Here is a 19,663-nt window from a genome sequence, read left to right as displayed (position 1 = left end):
AGTAAGACAGACATACAAATTATTAATGCTACTACAATGTAGAAATAATGAAGTTATACAGTGGAAATATTTATCGACAAGATTATATGTGTGAACTACTTTGATAAGTGTTTTTTATGAATTAATGTACTTGATTTCCAAACAATCCTAAGAAATAAGGACTCTTAATAGTCTTGTTTTATAGGTCCCTTGTTTTACAGGGACCCTGAGGCTTAGAGTTAAATGACCTGAGGTCAAGAAGTCAGAGGCAGGATTTGAATCAAGGCAGAGAGTTTGTAGAGATATGAATAAACTGCACAGGTAGCCAATACTGTTAAAGGAGAAAAGAGTAAGGTGTAGAATCTAATTACTATATAGATCTGAATTTAAATTGTGGCCCTGGGAATTCCCTGGCAGTCCAGTGGTTAGGACTCCTTGCTACCACTGCGGGCGCCTGGGGTTCGATCCCTGGTTGGGGAACTAAGATCCCACATGCTGCATGGCACATCCAAAATAAATAAATAAATAAATATTTTTAAAATAAAATAAACTGTGGCTGCGTTTTTTCCTAACTGTATAAACTGAGTAAATATTCAAATAAGCCCTTCTGAGGCTTACTGTCTGTAATTATGAAGTGAAGATTACCTTAGCTCTTCCATAAGGTTATTGTGGGAATTATACAGTTTAATATTTACAACAAGTCTAGGATAGTGTACTATACTTGGCTCTCCCTCAAAAAATTATAATTATTTTTATCTTACAAAGGGTCTTATATAGTTTAGGAATAACAGTAACACCAAAATAACAGTGACGAACTCTCAAATGTGTATTTTCTAACGTAGAAGAAGACTAAGGCCAGAAAGTCCAGGGTTGGTGTGGCAGCTCCATGAAGTCACCAGATACCCAGATTTTCCTATCTTTCTGCTCTACCATTTTTGATGTGTTGCTTCCAGATTTAAGGTGACCTCACGATTCAGAATGGATGCTGGAGTTCCAACCATCTCACCCACATTCCAGACAGCAGAAAGAAAAATAAGAGAAAGCTAAATGAGTCTGCCTCTAAGATCCCTTTAAAGAGTCTTCTTGGAAGTTTCTCATAACACATTTGCTCTTACATATCTAAACTGGATGGATACAACAGCCTCAAGCTACCTGGGAATTATTATTATTTTAAGTGGCCCTATGGTCACTTAAAGATTGTCATTCCGTTAGTAAGAAAGGAGAGAAGGGGTATTGGATTGACAATTGGCACCCTCTCATGACTCTGATGGCAACACATAAAGTAAAAATAATTTAGAAGATTGAGGAAAGAAAACTAGATACAATTCTCAATTCCTGAATGCAAAGGAAGAGAATGCTGTACCCCATAAGCATGACCTTTGCATAAATAAATTACACAGCCCCCAAAGACAGCATCAGAGAGTAGAATTTTCTCATAGAATATGATAGTGGCATTCCCACAATATGGACTAAGTAAATTAGGTGACAACAGCCTTAGAATACAATTCGTAAGCAATGGACAGAAAAGAAAGCAAAATGAGAGTGAGTCAATAGGTTTTCAGTGGCCAACTCAGATAAACGCAAAAAGGGTAAACTATACCTTCTATTTGCTGTAATTAATCTTTTTGTCAATCATCCCTGCTTGATCTAGGTGTTTGGAAAAGGAAATGATAATTCCCAGGAATCATCATCATTCAAAGCTTCCAGCTTAGGCGGCTTCCCTGAGCAACATCAGAGGTAATTCCAGGAAGATGCAGCAGAGGGAGCCTATGGGACAGTAGGCCTGCTTGGAAGTCTCGCTTGGACTGCAATCCACCACCCCTTCCCTAAGCGCCTATCTCAATCTTTGCAGCAATCCTGACCACTGAAGGAAATAGAATGGTCCCTACACAAGAGGTTCTAAAATCCCTGGAATTCTGGCTGACAGCATTGGGATAGAGTCCCATCTCCCTGTCAGGCTAGCTGTCAACCTTTGGCACAGTTAACTCATTTTAAGTCTTGATCTACTCATTGTAAAGCTGGGATGATAGTACCTACCACATGGAGTTGTTTTGAGGATTAAGAGCTCGGTAGAGTACTTCATTTTAGCAAACACTCAATAAATATTAGCTATTCTGCACATTAGAGTCATATTGGATAATAGTGGAACCCTCTTACAAACTAAATAACTTAAATTTCTAAGTCTCAATTTCTTGAGTATCTGGCAACTAGCAGGTTTTAAATAAAATGTAATGATTTTTGTGATAATTACAATATGTATTTAATTTTGAAATATATATCCACACATATACATATGTGTGTGTGTGTGTGTGTGTGTGTGTGTGTATATATATGTATATATGGAGACTAGTAATTGAATTTTCTCAATATGAGATCTGGAACTTTTCCCTTACAGATTATTTAATTGCAAGTGCATTTTATTATAATATACCAATAACTCATTTGATATATTTTCTTCTGTCTTCATACCCTCTCAAGTGATGATATAATAAGATATATTATTTAATAAGCAGACATGCATTTGACTTAGTCATAAACTAGTGTAATATAAGGTCCCTGCCTCTTAGATCTGACACAAACTGCTCTCTTTAAATGGTAACACAGAATGTTGAGATAAGTCTGGATGTGTAAGCTTACGTTTTGATTCCATTAGCGTGTGCACAACTCACTGTATTTAAGCTACAGTCTCAAAAGGGATCATCTTTTATCTGCCAAATCTTAAAGACTCCAGACTTCTGAATTCCAGAAATGAGTTCACTGACCTAAATATTTGGAAAGGGGGTAAATGCATTTTCCCCAAAACGGAATAAATCTACCATAGGAAAATTAGCCAGGGAGGGAAAGAGATTACTCTTGCAACAAGCATGGGTGGATTTATACACAGTGCATTAGTCAATGATGTACTTAATGTCTTGAGATAGCCAGAAAAGGTACAGTTGGGCCAGGACTCTGCACACCAAGAGTGTTAAGCAACTGTTTCCAGGACCCAAGTTCTTTGGGCTAAGTGTTGTTGGTTGAGACCAGTGGTATGTTTTCATGGTAAACATCCAGATTTTAGGGAACTGTTTGAATTATTTTGCAGATAAATTATAAATCCAGAAGTTGATAACTTCTTCCAATACCAGTGAAAGTCTCCTACATTTAGGATATAATCCCTTCCTGTGCACTAAGTCTGAAAACAATTAGCCACCAGGTGACAGGTGGAAACTTCTAGAAGTGCTCCTTTCTTACTACAGTCTTAGGTTACCTCAACATTGGAAGATATTATTCCCATTGCTTTAGTTCTGAAATGACACATCCTAGAATCATCTGAATGCAAATATTCATGTGCCGTAAATCTCTTCAACCTCATTATTTAATGGACATTCATGGTTCAAGTACTGCAGATGGAACACAGTTAACCTGGAAACCTGTCAGCTTTGTATTTCAAATCTTGACACTCCCACCGATTATGGGTTTCTCCCATGCCCCAGGCAACCACCCCCTTTCCTTTCCCTAAAGAAGGTTTTCATCAGGCATAGGTGGCTGTCAGAAGCAGGTATTTAATCCTAGTCTATTCATATATTATTTTTCCAAGAAAAAATTACTCACATTATAATCCTCTGTTAAATAGCCTAATAACTGAAAAAATCATTTAAACAAATAATTGTGACATTTTTGATATAATAGGAAGAACACTGGGTTTGAGTTTAAAAAAATTGGAATTCAAATTCTACTTCTAGCTCTGGCAGGATTGCGACCTTGGGTTAGTCTCTTAGTTCCAATTCTTTGTTTACTAATTCATTCATTCACTAAAAACCCAATTTACAATGCCCAGTCGCTATTCTAGACTGAGTTGTACAGGAGAGAAGTAAAGAGACAAATTTCCTACTCCTTTGGACCTTACAATTACAAAGACAAGAAAGACATCTAAGAAATACAACATCAGGTATGGTAAGTGCCATGATGAAAAGTACAGCAATGTAAGCAGTCTAGTCTCCCAGGAGGTAGCATTTGAAAGGGAAGTAAACAGACGTGAATGAAGTGAAGATAGGAACGTCTAGGGGAAGAATAATTTCGGATTTCCAGGAATAGGAAGTAGCAGAAATGCATCCATGTCTAAGGAAAAGCGAGAAGTCCTGGTAGCGGAGGTAGAGTGTGGGAGGTGTGGGCAGAAGATTGGAGGGCGGGGCTAGCGTGAATCACGTGGTGCCTGGAGACTCAGGGAAGGATTTGAGTTTCGTTCCACGTATGATGAGAAGCCATGGGAGTGACCTGAGTGAGTAGCGTTCCTAAATCATCGTTTTGGGCGCTGGGTGGAGAATGGATTCCTGGGGTCCGCGGTGGAAACAGAGGGATAGGGATTTGTTAAACAAAACGTGAAAATGCCGTGCACACTTTGTGTTGATCTTGAAGTTAGAGCTGACAGTGAGTAAGTTGAAGCAAGGAAAGATTTCTTTGTCAGTGAACTCAGCTGTCATCAAACACTTGTCTCTTTTCTCCAATGATGCTGTCCCAGGACCTTTCGATTCTTGGGTCTCAGCTGTTTATCCAAGGAAGGTGTTAAATACCTTCCAAAGGCTGGTCTTATAATCCTGGCCACGCTCTGCCCCTGTGCCTACCAGAAGACGACTCTAAATGATTTTCTTACATGAGTATCATCCCTGGAAATTCTGCACTCGGCTCCTCTGGGCTTTATCTATGCCTATGTTTTTCGGGTATGTATCATGCCATAGGTATAATTTAGTGTTTCTTTTTCTTTATATTTACATATACGGCACAATTTCGTGAGTTCTCTTTCTTTTGTATATATACATTTTAAAAGTACTACTCTGTGTCATGCTGCAAATTGCATCGTGCTTCTAACAATACATCTGGTAGAAAGTTCTAGGAATAAATCTATGTCTTATTCCTTTTAACTTCTGCAATACATCCTACAATACGAATATACCATAAATTGTTCAGCTCTTTCCATTTATATAAAATTTCTCTTTTGTATTTCTGTTAAGACTCAGGCTGCAAAAAACACCCTCATCTATGATTACCTGTTCACATGAAAACATCATGTGTCTTACTCTAGAATAATTGCCAAAAGTGAAATTGCTAGTCATATGCTATGTGCACTTTAATTGGATAGAAACAAATTGATCACAAAGTATAACTAATTTATAGTTTTACCAGCAGAGTACTTACCTATGCATTGGCCAAGACTTTGACTGACTGACTGATTGATTGACTGACTGATTTAGTTAGTTATTGCCATTCTAGCAAGTGAAAAGGGCTAGCTCAGTTTTGGTCCAAATATCGATAGTTTCCCTTATTCCTAGAAAACTTGACTAGCTTTCCACATTCTTATTGATCATTTGTAATTCCATATTTGTCAGTTATCTGTTTAATTCTTTAACCATTTTTTCTATCTTGTTGTCTTTTTCTTATATATTTGTGAAAGTTATATGTTTTAAATATTAATTCTATGTCTATTATATATTCTGCTAATATTTTCTCCTGGTTTATTTTTCTTTTAACAGTCTTAGCATGTCTTTTGTCACATAAAATCTTGAAATTCTGATTTAAAGAATCAAATTTGTCTTTTTCATTTATGGTGCTTCCATTGTAACTTTGTTTATAGTTTTTTTGTTCTAAGCCATCCCTACCCCAGTTAATATGTACATGTTTCTGCGTTTGCTTCTTGGATTTGTCAGTTTATTCATTTATTAATATATCTAGTATTTATAGTCAGATATTTAAGCCATTTTCAATGCATTTTTACTAATAATGAGGAGTAAAAGTCTACAAATAATTTTCCAAAGTCAAAGTCAATTGTCTCAAAACTGTTTTATTGGATTGTTCACCCTTTCTACCCAGATTTTCAAACTTTCACCTTGCCTGTGTACTAGATTTCTACATACACATGGATCCATTTTCAGATTTTAATTTGTCCATTGATGTAATTACCATCGAGTTCCCCCTCCTCCACTTTCTTGAGACTCACATAGACAACTGTGTTAATATGCTTTGGGTTGCAAGGAGTGGACAACTCAATAGAAATGGATAAACAATTAGAGGTTAAGTATTGAAAAGTCTGTTAAATTGAAAAGTCACTGAAAAAGTCCAGAAGTAGGGTTAGATTCATTCCAGACCTGGTCTAGTGCCTCGTGTGATGTGATTAGGAAATAGTTTCTTAGCTACAAATAGCTTCTCTCTCTCCATTTCACAGCTTTGCTTCATTAGCGCTGACTCCATTCTTGGCAGCCCCCTTGCCATGGTACTGAAAGGTGAGAAAGAAAAATCTGTGTCCAGAACTTCCAGAAAAAGTCTGTGAAGTTTACTATTAAGGAATCCTTGAATTAAACTCCATCCTCAGGAGGGTAGGGAAAGTCAGAATGAAGGCTGCAAATGGGACAAGGCTGGGTATTCATCTCAACACAGATGTTTTGCTTGAGCAGCTGGGTGGAATGATGGTGACTTTTATTGATATGGGGAAGATTCCAGGAAGAAAGTGTGGGAGTTGGGGACAGTGAAAGATCAGGAGTTTATCTTAGATGGGCTCATGTGAAATGCTTGTGAGATATCTAAATGGACTTATCAAGCAGGCAGCTGGATATATGAGTCAAACTTAGGGGAAAGTTTTGGGCTAGAAATATAAATATGGGGTTCATCCTGGATTTATATTTTACAGATGAAATATTATGCTATGGAAATAGATAAAATCTAGGAAGAGAATTTAGAGAGAAATCAGAAGAAGGCCTAGGACTTACCTTTGAGGAACTCTAGAGTTTAGAAGTTAGAGAAAGGAAGGCATGCTATAAAAGAGCCTGAGAATGTGTCTTCAGTAAATCAGAAGTTAAACTACGAGTGTGAGGCCAGAGTCTAGGAGTATCTCAATACATAAAGCAGGTAATCTAAAATATGGGCCCACATTCATGAGCCTCCAGACAAGAGGGGCAAATAATAATTAACTAATTCCTATATGGACATTGACATACATTCCTTTAAAACTCATGATCAAAGTATGTTAGAGGGCACATAGATGCACTTGGTGAAGGGAGCATAGTTTTGGAATCAGAGAGACCAGTGACTGCCTAACCTTGGTCAAGTTCCTCAATACCTTGAAACTCTCATTTTACCATGTGCTAAATGGAACCCATCTACTTCAGTAGGGTTACTGTGAAGGTGGATTATAAGACATACATGAATCCCTGATAGGTGTTTTATTTTCTGCTCCTCACTAGGAATAGGAAATAAAGGGGTAGGAGATGCACTGGGGAGAGTAGGTCTGCATATCCATGTCTAGATATCATTGGACGGAGAAGTTAATAGTTCTCTAATCCCCATAGTAGGGCTTCATTGAGGATATGGCTTGTCAGAAGCTGTTTACATGGCAGGAAGGACATGGCCTGGCCCTGCTGTTCCCTCTCAACCTTTTGAAGTCTTTGCTTCTCCTGTTTCTCCCACACACAATAGCTATAGAAGTCATTTCACATTTCAGTGTGATTTCTAATCATTTCAATCAGGTCTAAAGGAACTACGGTGTCTATCCCTAGGGGATATCTTCTACATCTTGAGTGCATGTCTGAGTTTCTCTTGACTCCAGCTTGTTTAAACATTGCCTTCTCCAGCTCCATATTCTGCTGTGGCAGTGTTTTATATTTCTTATTCTTCTAACGATTGCTTTGCTCAATGACTTCTTTATGCATTAGTAGACTTTTGGGCACAGATGGTGCTTTGAGAAGTAATCTAATCTCCCATCACTTTGAGTTACTTCACAACTCCAGGGTTACAAGATATTTTTGCTTGGACTTAGTCTTTTAGAATATTTTGACATTACAAAACACTGAAAAGTATATTGTACCAAACAATGCTGTCCTCAGTATGGAGATCGACCAAATGACCTAATGTGTCCTGCCAGTTTTTAACCTCTATGCTATCTTACAGTATGGAATCTATTCATAACATAATAGTCCTTTATATGAAGAAATGAATATATCATCTAATTCTTTATTTCCATTTTGAACCACAATGTAGCTTCTGATTAAACCACGCATTTAAGTTAGAAAACAGATGAATATCCTTCAATATCTGCTATAGTCCTTTGATTAAAAGGTAGAATGGAAATTGATGAGGTCTATTCATTTTATAATTATCTGAGTTTTTCTTGTGGAGGCAGTAAAAAGAGAACAGCACATAGGCTCCTCCTCTTCTAAGTCATACTTATCTTTCATCAAAACCTTTCAGCCAGTTTAAAATCAAATCTAAAATCAGTGAATCATCTGATATCTTTTGTTTCAGTACATCAGTCCCACTTGTTCCACTAGAGACAGTGTATGAATAATATGCTGTTTTATCATTATCAGGATTTAATTATACCAAGCACTTCAGATCTTCAAAGATATTTATCACTGTCAATTACAATGATATAATTACAAACAACAGAATTTGACTGATCTGGAGGAATTTTCCTGCCAACAGTTTAATTTTGTTAGTATTTTCCAAGAAGTTTAAGAAATTCTTCATTCAGATTTTGAAGGAAAAAATACACTGACTTTCTTGGTTTGCTGTTCTATACATTAACAGCAAAAGAAAACTAAATTCCATGCATTGCCAAATGGTATAGTTGATCTGTGAAGAGCACCCATTTGTCTTTTAGGACAAATGCTCATCATAAAATCTGGTTCCCAGGACAGCCCCTGACAGATGGCAATATGGTTATATATACATCCATGAGCAATAGTTACTTACTGGATGATTTTCATCAAAGTCATAAAAAGAAAACTATCACAGATGATTAAAAATGCTATCATGGTGTGTTAATAATTTTTAATAGACTTTTTTTGTGTGTGTGTGTGGCAAGCAGGCCTCTCACCACTATGGCCTCTCCCGTTGCGGCCTCTCCCGTTGCGGAGCACAGGGTCCGGACGCGCAGGCCAAGCGGCCATGGCTCACGGGCCCAGCCGCTCCGCGGCATGTGGGATCCTCCCGGACCGGGGCACGAACCCGTGTCCCCTGCATTGGCAGGCGGACTCTCAACCACTGAGCCACCAGGGAAGCCCTAGACTTTATTTTTTGAAGCAGTTTTAGGTTCACAGCAAAATTGAGTGGCAGGCACAGAGATTTCCCATTAATAGTTTTTTACACCATCTGAGACTGGACTATCAAAAATGTAAAAGCAAGGCTGCCTTTCTAAGTGAACTACAATTAGTAAATTTATTCAATGGCAAGGAAAGGAGTAAAAGTAGATATAATTGACCCAAATGCTCCAGTTGGAGGCCTCCTCATCCACTTGCACGGCTGAGCAGGTTAACCCCATTTAGCAGCTGGAATACATCCAGCGGTCAGCCTAGGCCTTGGGCAAGTGGCTGATTTACTGGGAGGAAGGGTGAGATAAAGGGTAGCCAGGCTAAATGAAGAGGAGCAGGGCTTCCGTGGTGGCGCAGTGGTTGAGAGTCCGCCTGCCGACGCAGGGGACACGGGTTCATGCCCCGGTCCGGGAAGATCCCACATGACACCGAGCGGCTGGGCCCGTGAGCCATGGCCGCTGAGCCTGCACGTCCGGAGCCTGTGCTCCGCAACGGGAGAGGCCACAACAGTGAGAGGCCAGCGTACTGCAAAATAAATAAATAAATAAAAGAGGAGCAAAGGAAGGCCTTCAGGGGCTGTGAGAACCCAACACCAGAATCATAAGATCTCCAGATCTTTCCAGCCAGGGATATTTTAGGTAAAGGTTTTATGAATCATTCTGAAGTTTTGGTCTATTCTGACACTCCAACCACCTTGCAAATAGAGGGCTTCCTAGAATCCTGAATAAAGTACCTGAAGCCTTTACTTCTAATCTCTTTAGGACCTTGAACTTCAGAGTAGATCCACTCAGTGTTGCTCAGTAAGACTCAGTAAGACTCGCGTGATCCAGAGCTCCCTTCTTTCTTCAACAGTATCAGATCTGACCAAAGAGGAAACTCAGTGGAAGTGGGGTCATCACAACCTGCTGTGGGAAATCAGAGAAACACAGTGTTTTGGTGACTGGCACAGTTGGCGTTTATATGAGTAAAATGTTTACATTTTATTACTTTTTTCTTTCACATGACCAAAATTCCAACGCCTAGCATTTTCTTATCCTTGATGTAAAAATTACTCAACTAGAGTTGATTAGTAGTCTAATTTTTCTCTCTATTTTACCTGCATAAGAGAAAAATTCTCCCCATTTCTCACTCAGTTTTCCAGGGCATGTGGAAAGGCCTGAGCAATGGCAAATCTGAGTGCCAAAAGCCCATCTTCACTGGTCTAGATTCATAAATACTTCAGAAAAATTAACAACTTATAAAAGCAAGAAGCTGCTGCTCCTCAAGTTGTTCTTTCTTAAAACCACTTACGCAGTGATCCAGAGAAGATTAATTTCAAATCCCTCTGTTTTTTTAAAAGCACAAGTTATGAAGCACTATAAATAATCTTGTGATATGTCCTAATAAATATATAAAATTAGTGTACCTCCCAGGCCTAAATGTTCTTTGCATTTATGCTGATTTACCACATTTTCTCATGACTGCATATCACTACTCATAAATCACTGCATATTTATCAAAATCTATCATGCATATCTATCATAAGTCTAATCTGAATGTAGCACATCTTCCTAAAACACGAAACGGTATTTCTAAGATGCAAATTTGATCGTGTTAATTCTCTGCATAAAAATCTTTAGTGACTTTCCTCCATGCCTATAGTATTATACTAAATCTTCACATGATTTTTCCAGCTATAATCAGAACCATATCTACCACCCTGGCTTTATATTCCTTTTCCTACAGTCCATGTGTCCTGGACAGCTGACAACTGTTTCTTTTCCAAACTTGCTCTGGCCCGTTCAAGCTCTCTGCTTTGGCTCAAACTCTTCCTTCTGATTTCTAATTTCCTTTCCCATGGCTATACTCCCAGCTATCAATATCCTTACCATCAGTGTCTTTCAAAACCTACCAATGCCTTCAGGTTCAATTTAAGTATCACCTCTTTGGAAACGCTTGCTCCCAGTGTGTCCCAACCAGAAGTGATGTTACTGAGTCCAAGCTTGTACCGCTCACTGCACGACAGGCCAATAAATCGAAGGATGAATTGTTGGGGCAAGGAATAGCGACTTTATTCAGAAAGCCAGCAGACCGAGAAGATGGTGGACTAGTGTCCCAAAGAACCATCTTGGCTGGGTTTGGATGCTCGTTTCTTTTATAGAACAAAGAGGGGGAGGTGAGGAGGTAAAGTAAAAAAGGTAGTTAGTTGTTGCAAATATTTCCTGTTTCTGCCCAGACTCCAGAGGGGATGTGTTAATTTCTTCTTTCCTATAGACATTTACAGGTGGACCCGGTCAGGATTTTTCCCATGAGCTAAACAAAAGTATTTTAGCTTAACACTCAGGCATGGGCAGCAGGGTTCCGGAGATGGGCCATTATGTCTACATTAAGCTATAGGCAACATCCCTTTAGTGATTAACTTGTAGCAAAGGCAGTACAATACAAAGCTTAAAGTAAAAGAGGCAGATCCAGTATGGAGTCAGACTTGTTCTTCCCTATTACAGTAATATTGTCATCCTTTGGATTGCCACAACAGTTGGTTCCTACATCTCTGATGTCATTTATCACTCTGCACAACTTTGTAATTATTTGTGTACATATTGGTTGACATAGCCCCTCATCTCATAGAGCATGGCATCCACAGTAGGCCCTAGCGGAGCTTGTTTTGAATTTAATTGACAGTATAATTAAGAACTAAAGCTCTGAGGCTGTATTAACATTCTAAAAGACTTTGGTCCAATGTTAAAGTATTATTTTTTTTAATAAATATATTCAAATTTTGTCATACTTGGTAGTGACAAAGAAAGTCTTTACTAGGGCTAAATTTGAAGACAAAGGCGCCCAATAAAACAACAGCAACAACAAAAAATAGAGTAATTACAGAGTTTAATAAGAAACGCTCCCTGAAAATTAAAAAAAGCATTACAAAGTTTACACCCAGTTAGTGAGTAAAGGGAATATGTGTACAAGGACCCCTCAGGTGCCACCAGCCTCTTAGGCTGCCTCTTCACACTCTATCTGCCCTGGTTTCCTGAGGAAACACTTCCAATATGAACTGCCCTAATGTTATCTGGCCCTATAAGAAGTTGGAAGGCATTGTAAAAGTTTCAAATGTTCCTAATATAATCAATATCCGGTTGCATTTACATTGAAGCTTGCTATCTGTTAGAACCTTTATACCTTGGATTCCTTTAGTAATTATACAGTAGCTTCCACTTAGAATTGATTCCTCCCTTTCAGTTTACTTACACCAAAAGCAGTACACTGGTTCTGCATACATGGATTGAACCAACTGAAGATATAAAAAATTCAAAAAAAATTCCAGAAAGTTCCAAAAGCAAAATTTGAATCTTCCACACACTGACAACTATTTACATAGCATTTCCATTGCATTTATAACTATTTACATAGCATTTACATTGTATTAGTTATTATAAGTAATCTAGAGGTGATTTAAAGCGTATGGGAGAAATTTCATAATGCCTGCCACCTAGAAAGCTCTTAGAACATTTGCTTTGGGGGTTGATTTTTAGTTTTGTTGTTGTTGTTTTAATGAAAAGGAGCATTCCTTTTCTGTTTTCTGCCCTTATAAAAAAAATTAAATTTAAGTAAAAATTAAAGTATGTGGGAAGATGTATATAGGTTATATGCAAATACAACACCATTTCATATAAGGGATTTGAGCATCCACGGATTTTGGTTCTGGGGGAGGGTGTGTGTGGGGATACTGGAACTAATGTCCCCCACCCCATACCAAGCGACAGCTGTATTAAGTAGTACTAAGTAAGGCTGGAAGTATGGGGAAATTCCCACTGTCATTAAAAGCATTCTGGCCTATACTTAAGCCTGGAGACATCTTACCTCCCAGTAAAGCTTGCCCTGCTCCTAACTTTTCCTCCTCTACCCTTTTAGAAGCACAATGCCTAGTGTTTATTTTTCCCAGCCTTGAAGCCTAGGATCCATCTCAGAAATATTAAGGAGATAAGAGTAACCTATAAAATCTCTAAAGATACTCTTAAATTTACAGCAAACAATGGACTATTTACTTGCCTTATCTGAGGATGGGTGTTCCCTTTAGTTCATTAGAGAGAAGCTTAGGGCAGAGGAAATTTACACAAGGGACTCTGGGCCTCCCAAATCTCCTAGGAAGTGGCCAGACATTCAGGGCACCAGCCCCTCTGACCTCTGCCAGTCCAGCCAGATTCTAAACACAACATATTGTTTCAAATAAGACCCTCCCTCTTTTTACCGAAACTACACATTTTGTTATAACTTAAACAGGACGAATGTAGGTGGAACAGGTAGACGCAATAAGACTGTTGCATCATTCAGATGTGGAAATAAAGACCACCCAAACAGAATATGCTGAGGCTGTTCATTTGGAGGTTGCTGTAGGGACAGAGTCAGCCGCCGTCCCTAGCGCTTGGCAGAGATTCAGAGGGAGGCAGGCAGGGGAGAGGGAAAGGTTTTTGATAAAACAAGGAAGGCTTCAGGTGTACTCTGAAAGTTTTTTGGTTTTTTTTTTTGCGGTACGCGGGCCTCTCACTGTTGTGGTCTCTCCCGCTGCGGAGCGCAGGCTCCGGACGCGCAGGCTCAACGGCGCAGGCTCAAGGACCATGGCTCACTGGCCCAGCCGCTCCGCGGCACGTGGGATCTTACCGGACCGGGGCACGAACCCGTGTCCCCTGCATCGGCAGGCGGACTCTCAACCACTGCGCCACCAGGGAAGCCCCTACTCTGCAAGTTTTTGAAATGGGGAAGCTGGAGGTGGGCTAACTAGAAGTGGGGCATCCTATGCGATTAGTTTGGGGAGCATATTTGGCTTTTTCTGGTTGACCTTGAGATGGAAGAAGTGACAAAAATTAAGGAAGCTGGCCTTTATTGAGCAAGTCCTGGCTGTTTGGGACCAAATGCTACAGAAGTTGTGGTTAGGTTTCCTGGGCGGGTTGCTGTAAAGGTTGTAGATCAGAGCTCTATTTTCCGTGTGGCCTGGCCATTTTCTGTTTGTATATTCAGTCTCTCACAGGATTTTTGTTGTTGTTCATTTTTAAATCATTTAAAAATAAAATAAATATCTAGGAAATCATCGAAAGCTTAAGAGTAGAAACAAACTATAAACTTGTCTCTGGATATTAACTCTAGAACCAGGCATATTCTCAGCCCTCAGGAGGTTCTTCTCATTTAAAATGTTTGCCTTCAAAGGAAATTTAAAAAACACTACCATGTAGTCATTAAAAACCAGAAGTTGCCAATGTTCGTAAAGTTAAAAGTCATCAACAGTAATCGTTATTAATATATTCCTCTTTTACCATGAATTAGCTCTGTGGTCACTAGCGATTGGATAATTTTCTTTCTCTATAAATGTTCATAAGTGAATAGCACCATTTTCTCCCTGAGTGTAGTATTAGTCTCTCTTGCCCATTGCCCCCTGCCCTGCAAACTCCAGTTTATTATTCCATTATCACCTCAGTAAAGATGTGACCAAGGAGCCTCCCTTCCGATCTCAATTAGGCAAATTCATTAGGTTCAATCTCTATGCTACCAATTTTGATATATATTTCTAATAATATATCTTTTTTTTTTTTTTTTTTTTTGCGGTACGCGGGCCTCTCACTGTTGTGGCCTCTCCCGTTGCAGAGCACAGGCTCCGCACGCGCAGGCTCAGCGGCCATGGCTCACAGGCCCAGCTGCTCCGCGGCACGTGGGATCTTCCCGGACCGGGGCACGAACCCGTGTCCCCTGCATCGGCAGGCAGACTGTCAACCACTGCGCCACCAGGGAAGGTATTTAACTATTATGTCTTAATTGCCTCCATATTTTTGCCTATGTCCAAGTCATCTTTGTGCTCCTAGCATTTGGAGTATGTTGAATGAATGATTAAATGAAACCAGCAAGTCAAGCAAATCTTTGTAAAGTTTGAATTCTGGTAGTCAATCTTGAGGTTGATTGGGATGACGCTTTTGGGAACACATTACAGGATACCAATACAATATGATGCAAAATGTGAAACAAAGATTTTGCATTATTTACTCATTTATCCATCAAATATTATTAAGAGCTGTTTCATTTAGCCACTGTGCTAGGAACTGGGAAAATATTAATAAACAAAATACAGGTGAATTATATTTAGAAAAATCTCTTCTTGAAAGGGTCTACCTTCCATCTCTGTCCACAGAGTTCCATTTCCACGAATTTGATAGTGAACCAAGACCAGGTGGGTGACAACATGTTGAAATTCCCATATTGTATTTTTTCTCTCCTTCAGTATCTACAGTGTGTAGACATGAACCTAATGAACATTCGGTCAATGTATGCTGAATTGGATTTCTATCACTATTTGTCCACTAAAGTGACTCCAATGTTATGACCATGCAAGACTTAGAAGAGAGGCTACTTTTTCTCTCCTTCTTTGGCTCCCACCAGTTCAAGTGCAGACAATAGTTTTAATTTTCCTGGTATGCAAAATTGTGAGTATAGGGACTTGTAGTGTCAAATCAATTGGGTAAAATTAAGGGGGGGAGGGATCTGATATATGATAACACTAGAAAATTCTGTAGAAGTGAAGACTGCATTTCCCAGTTGTGAGACAGCCTGGTATTGGGGATATGATGTCTAACTTTAAAAGCAGGGTTGTAGTTCTTACCTCTCTCTCATGTAATGGTATGATCTTGGACAAGACGCTTCAGCTTTCCCAGTCTTAATTTCCTCATATGTAACAGGCGAAGATTATAAAGATTAATTTCAAAGTCAATAGTATTGCTCTAGGCAAAAATCTGACTAAAGCTTCTAGACTATCTCAGTTCTGTGGGCCTGATACTCATTGTAGGGTTTAACAGTCTTCCTCAAGGCAGTCCTAACTTATGCGTGTTCCCAAGCAGGGTGCTGATGGGTGACAAGAGTTTTTCCTGAGATCCACATGGTCAAGATGTTGGCCATATTGTTTTGTCCCACCCTGGATAGTTCTCATGATATGCTTTATTCCTCTACCTCTCATCTGGAAATAAATGAGGAAAGAGAATGAGTATAACTATGTGGAAATAACTTTGAAGTAGATGATGTCCCTTTTCCACTCTAAGAAAAAGGCTCTCTCAATTCAGTTTTTCACGGCCCTCAACCTGTCACTGACTTTTTCTCCTTAAATTTCAGGTATAGTTTCACTTTTACATATGAAAGGCTGAGTCTCCAAATTCAAGATTATTGACTTAACTGAACAGTAACCTGGCTTCTACAGGTTTAAACATATGATCTGTCCAGATGCTTCAAAAAGTTTCACATAGGTCTTCCCTGGTGGCGCAGTGGTTGAGAGTCCGCCTGCTGATGCAGGGGACACGGGTTCGTGCCCCGGTCTGGGAGGATCCCACATGCCACGGAGTGGCTGGGCCCGTGAGCCACGGCCGCTGAGGCTGCGCGTCTGGAGCCTGTGCTCCGCAACAGGAGAGGTTGCAACAGTGAGAGGCCCGTGTACTGCAAAAAAAAAAAAAAAAAAAAAGTCTCACATATACACATATCTTCCAATTCCATTCCCACTAATATATTTTATGTTTTTCTTAAATATATATTGAATATTTAAGGACTGATCCTTAAAATAAGGCAGGGAGGATCATTTCTTTACTTCTTACGTAACTCACGCCTCCTCTTCCTCCCAAATTGCCTAGTAAAAATCCCTTACATAGCACATGCCATAATGCCTAGCTCCCCTAACAGACTATGAGTTTTATAGGGTAGGCTCTGTGTCTTAGAGATATTAGATTCATCACCTAACACATAATTTGAGTTGTTGAATAAACAACTGAATGGATGAATGAATATGTGAGTCTCCTAACAACAAGGGCTTTTAAGAATATTTATATAACCGATCTGCCACTGTAAATTTACATCTATATGTGATGGGTGGGACCATCAGGCAACTTGGAATTTAAAACAGAATTATTGTGAAATTTTGCATTTGGATCGAAGAGAAAATGAAGTGCTGGGAATTGAGAGAAAGGAACAGACATAAATCTTCTCCTGTCATCATCAGAGCAACACAAACTTCAGCTTAATTCACTGTAAAATGGTAGAGAGGTTGCCTTCAGTCATGACCTCAATTACCTGGCTTTAGAATAATCTCAGAATGAGAGAAATAATGAATCTCGGTTCACATTTCTGAGGCTCTAAAGAAAGCAATGGAGGGCTTCCCTGGTGGCGCAGTGGTTGAGAGTCCGCCTGCCGATGCAGGGGACACGGGTTCGTGCCCCAGTCCGGGAAGATCCCACATGCCGCGGAGCGGCTGGGCCCGTGAGCCATGGCCACTGAGCCTGCGCTCCGCAACGGGAAAGGCCACAACAGTGAGAGGCCGGTGTACCGCACAAAAAAAAAAAAAAGAAAAAAAAAAGAAAGCAACGGAAAGTTAACATTTATTGAATGTCTGCTGTAGACAAGGTACCAGATTTTTTGACCTTTCATGTATGAACTTGTATTTAACTTAATCTTTACAACACTGAGAGGTGAAATTAGTTAATATCATTATTCTACATGAAAAGCTAGTGAAAGTTATATTTTAAAGTCTCTTTAAGATCCTAATAATATTCTAACCCCTTCCACAATTTTATACTTTGGACTATGAAGGAGATGAGAACAATAGATAGCCATAGTTTTCTTCCAACTTTGATACTAAAGCTACAGAAATAAAAGGTTATCTTCTTACACAGGGAGTGATACAGCTTGGAATATTTAAAATAGCTTTAAATGTACCAAAAGGTTTTAGAGTTAATACACTAAGAATTGTTATTTATACTAATTTTCTCCTTAATTTCATTATCTATCCACAAAAAATCTTTTAATAATGGTTTTTCTCCATCTGTAAAACATGTAAGATGTCAGAAATGCCTGGAATTTGGGCATTGGACTTATGAATGTACAGGAAAAAGAAAGTACCTACATAGGCCTTCAAGAAGAGCAGAACTAAAGAAAGCTTTAAAAGAAAAAGGAAACAGATTATTATTACAAGAAAGCGTTGGAGAAACTACTGTAGAAAGAAAGATCAAGAAAAAAAGGTCTAAGAGTGTAACCAGTTCCAGTAGCAATAGCAGTGACAGTTCAGCCAGTGATTCTTCATCAGGGAGTGAAGAGCCGTCTACCTCATCCTCCTCAGAGGACAGTGACTCTGATGAAAGCTCCTCCAGTTCATCATCTTTAGCCTCCTCCACAAGCTCTCCCTCGTCCTCTGATGCAGAAGAGATTCCAGCTCTTCTAGTAATAGCAGCAGCAGCACAGAGAGTAGCTCTGAGGATGAACCAAACCACCAAAGAAGAGGAAAAAGAAATAGAATTGTTCCATCCATATTGGACTGATGGACTAAAAACATCAATGTCATTCTCAGAAGGGAAGTTAGAGTGTGTTAAGACCAAATAGGTTAACTGATCAAAATTTTTAGAGTTCAAAAGCTTCTAAATGTTTTACATTGTAAGAGCATAAAGAGTATTAATAATGGATTATATATATAAAGACTTTTATTTTAGGGGTGAATCTTGTTTTTCATCTTTAAAATATATCTCTAAAATTAATCAAAGCTGAAATCTAGTAAATCTTTCTGTGATGAAACCTATCTCTTCTCCCTGGGAAATAAATGCCATACTTTGTTGTGTGTGTGCTATGTACCAGACATGTTTTCAGGAGAGTGCCTCAGAATATCTATCTGTCAGTGAATTTCTAATGCTTTTGCTGTATGTTATCATGTAAGATTAAATACCTCTATAAACAGAGCTTTCCTACTGTTAATAAATGTGCTCTATTTTTATGTTTATATTCAGAAAGTTGTTCTGACTTCTTGTCCTAAATGAAAAGTTCAAGGAATCTATTTATAAATGTATACCTTTTGGATGGTACAAGTTTCAAGTTACTGTGTTGTATCATTCATTTTCTTCTGGTTCTTAAAGTTACCCTTTTATGACAAAAATTATTCTAGAGGAACTTAAAAAGGAACAAAATTATGAAACTACATAGGACTCTAATCTTGGTGCCTTTTGATAAATTCAGTGTATGAGAAAAGTCATTTAAAAAGCTAACTCAAGTAAAAGTGATATAAATACCATTGTGTGTTGATATGCTATAAAAGGTACCATTCAAAGGGGAAAAAAAGGTAGGAGGAAGAGAGGTAATTTTTATAGAAAATTAGAGTGACGTTGGTTGCCTTTTACTAAAGTAGTCTTAAGTTTTCATAAAGATTGCCTTTTACCATTTTGCAATTGTGGTATGATAGTTTATATGGTAACTGGTCGTATATGACAGTCTACTGCATAAATATGAGTGAATTGGATTAATCTGGTATGTTTACATAGCACATACACAGTTGAAATCCAGCATGAAAGTTTAAAAAGAAATACTGCACAGTATTTCTTTAAAGTAGTAGGCCATGGCGAAATTATCTGGTTTAACATCACATTATTTTGTGATATCTTTTAAGCTTTTTGGAAAGAGGTATCATTTATAGAAAAATCTTGATTTCGGTTAAATATAGGTTTTTAAAGTACAGATGTTGTCTTTTCATATTTTTATAAAAAGCAGTAGAAAATTACTTTTGAAGAAAATGGACTTCTATTTAAATGTTTAAATATATGTATGTTGTGAGTTTAAAGAGCTGTAATTACCTGTTTGACAGAACTGTTGCT

General features: G+C 38.6%; 1 pseudogene; it reads left to right on the top strand.

Moving 5' to 3' along the window:
• LOC132508725 (zinc finger CCHC domain-containing protein 10-like) overlaps positions 1–18,346 on the top strand; it is a 53,188-nt pseudogene extending 34,842 nt beyond the window's left edge.
• Positions 18,347–19,663: the final 1,317 nt, after the last annotated feature.

The sequence above is a fragment of the Lagenorhynchus albirostris genome, chromosome 18, assembly GCF_949774975.1.
Source record: "Lagenorhynchus albirostris chromosome 18, mLagAlb1.1, whole genome shotgun sequence".
In the NCBI taxonomy this organism is placed as follows: domain Eukaryota; kingdom Metazoa; phylum Chordata; class Mammalia; order Artiodactyla; family Delphinidae; genus Lagenorhynchus; species Lagenorhynchus albirostris.
Note: the sequence above shows the minus strand (reverse complement) of the source record. Positions and strands in the feature narration are given on the sequence as shown.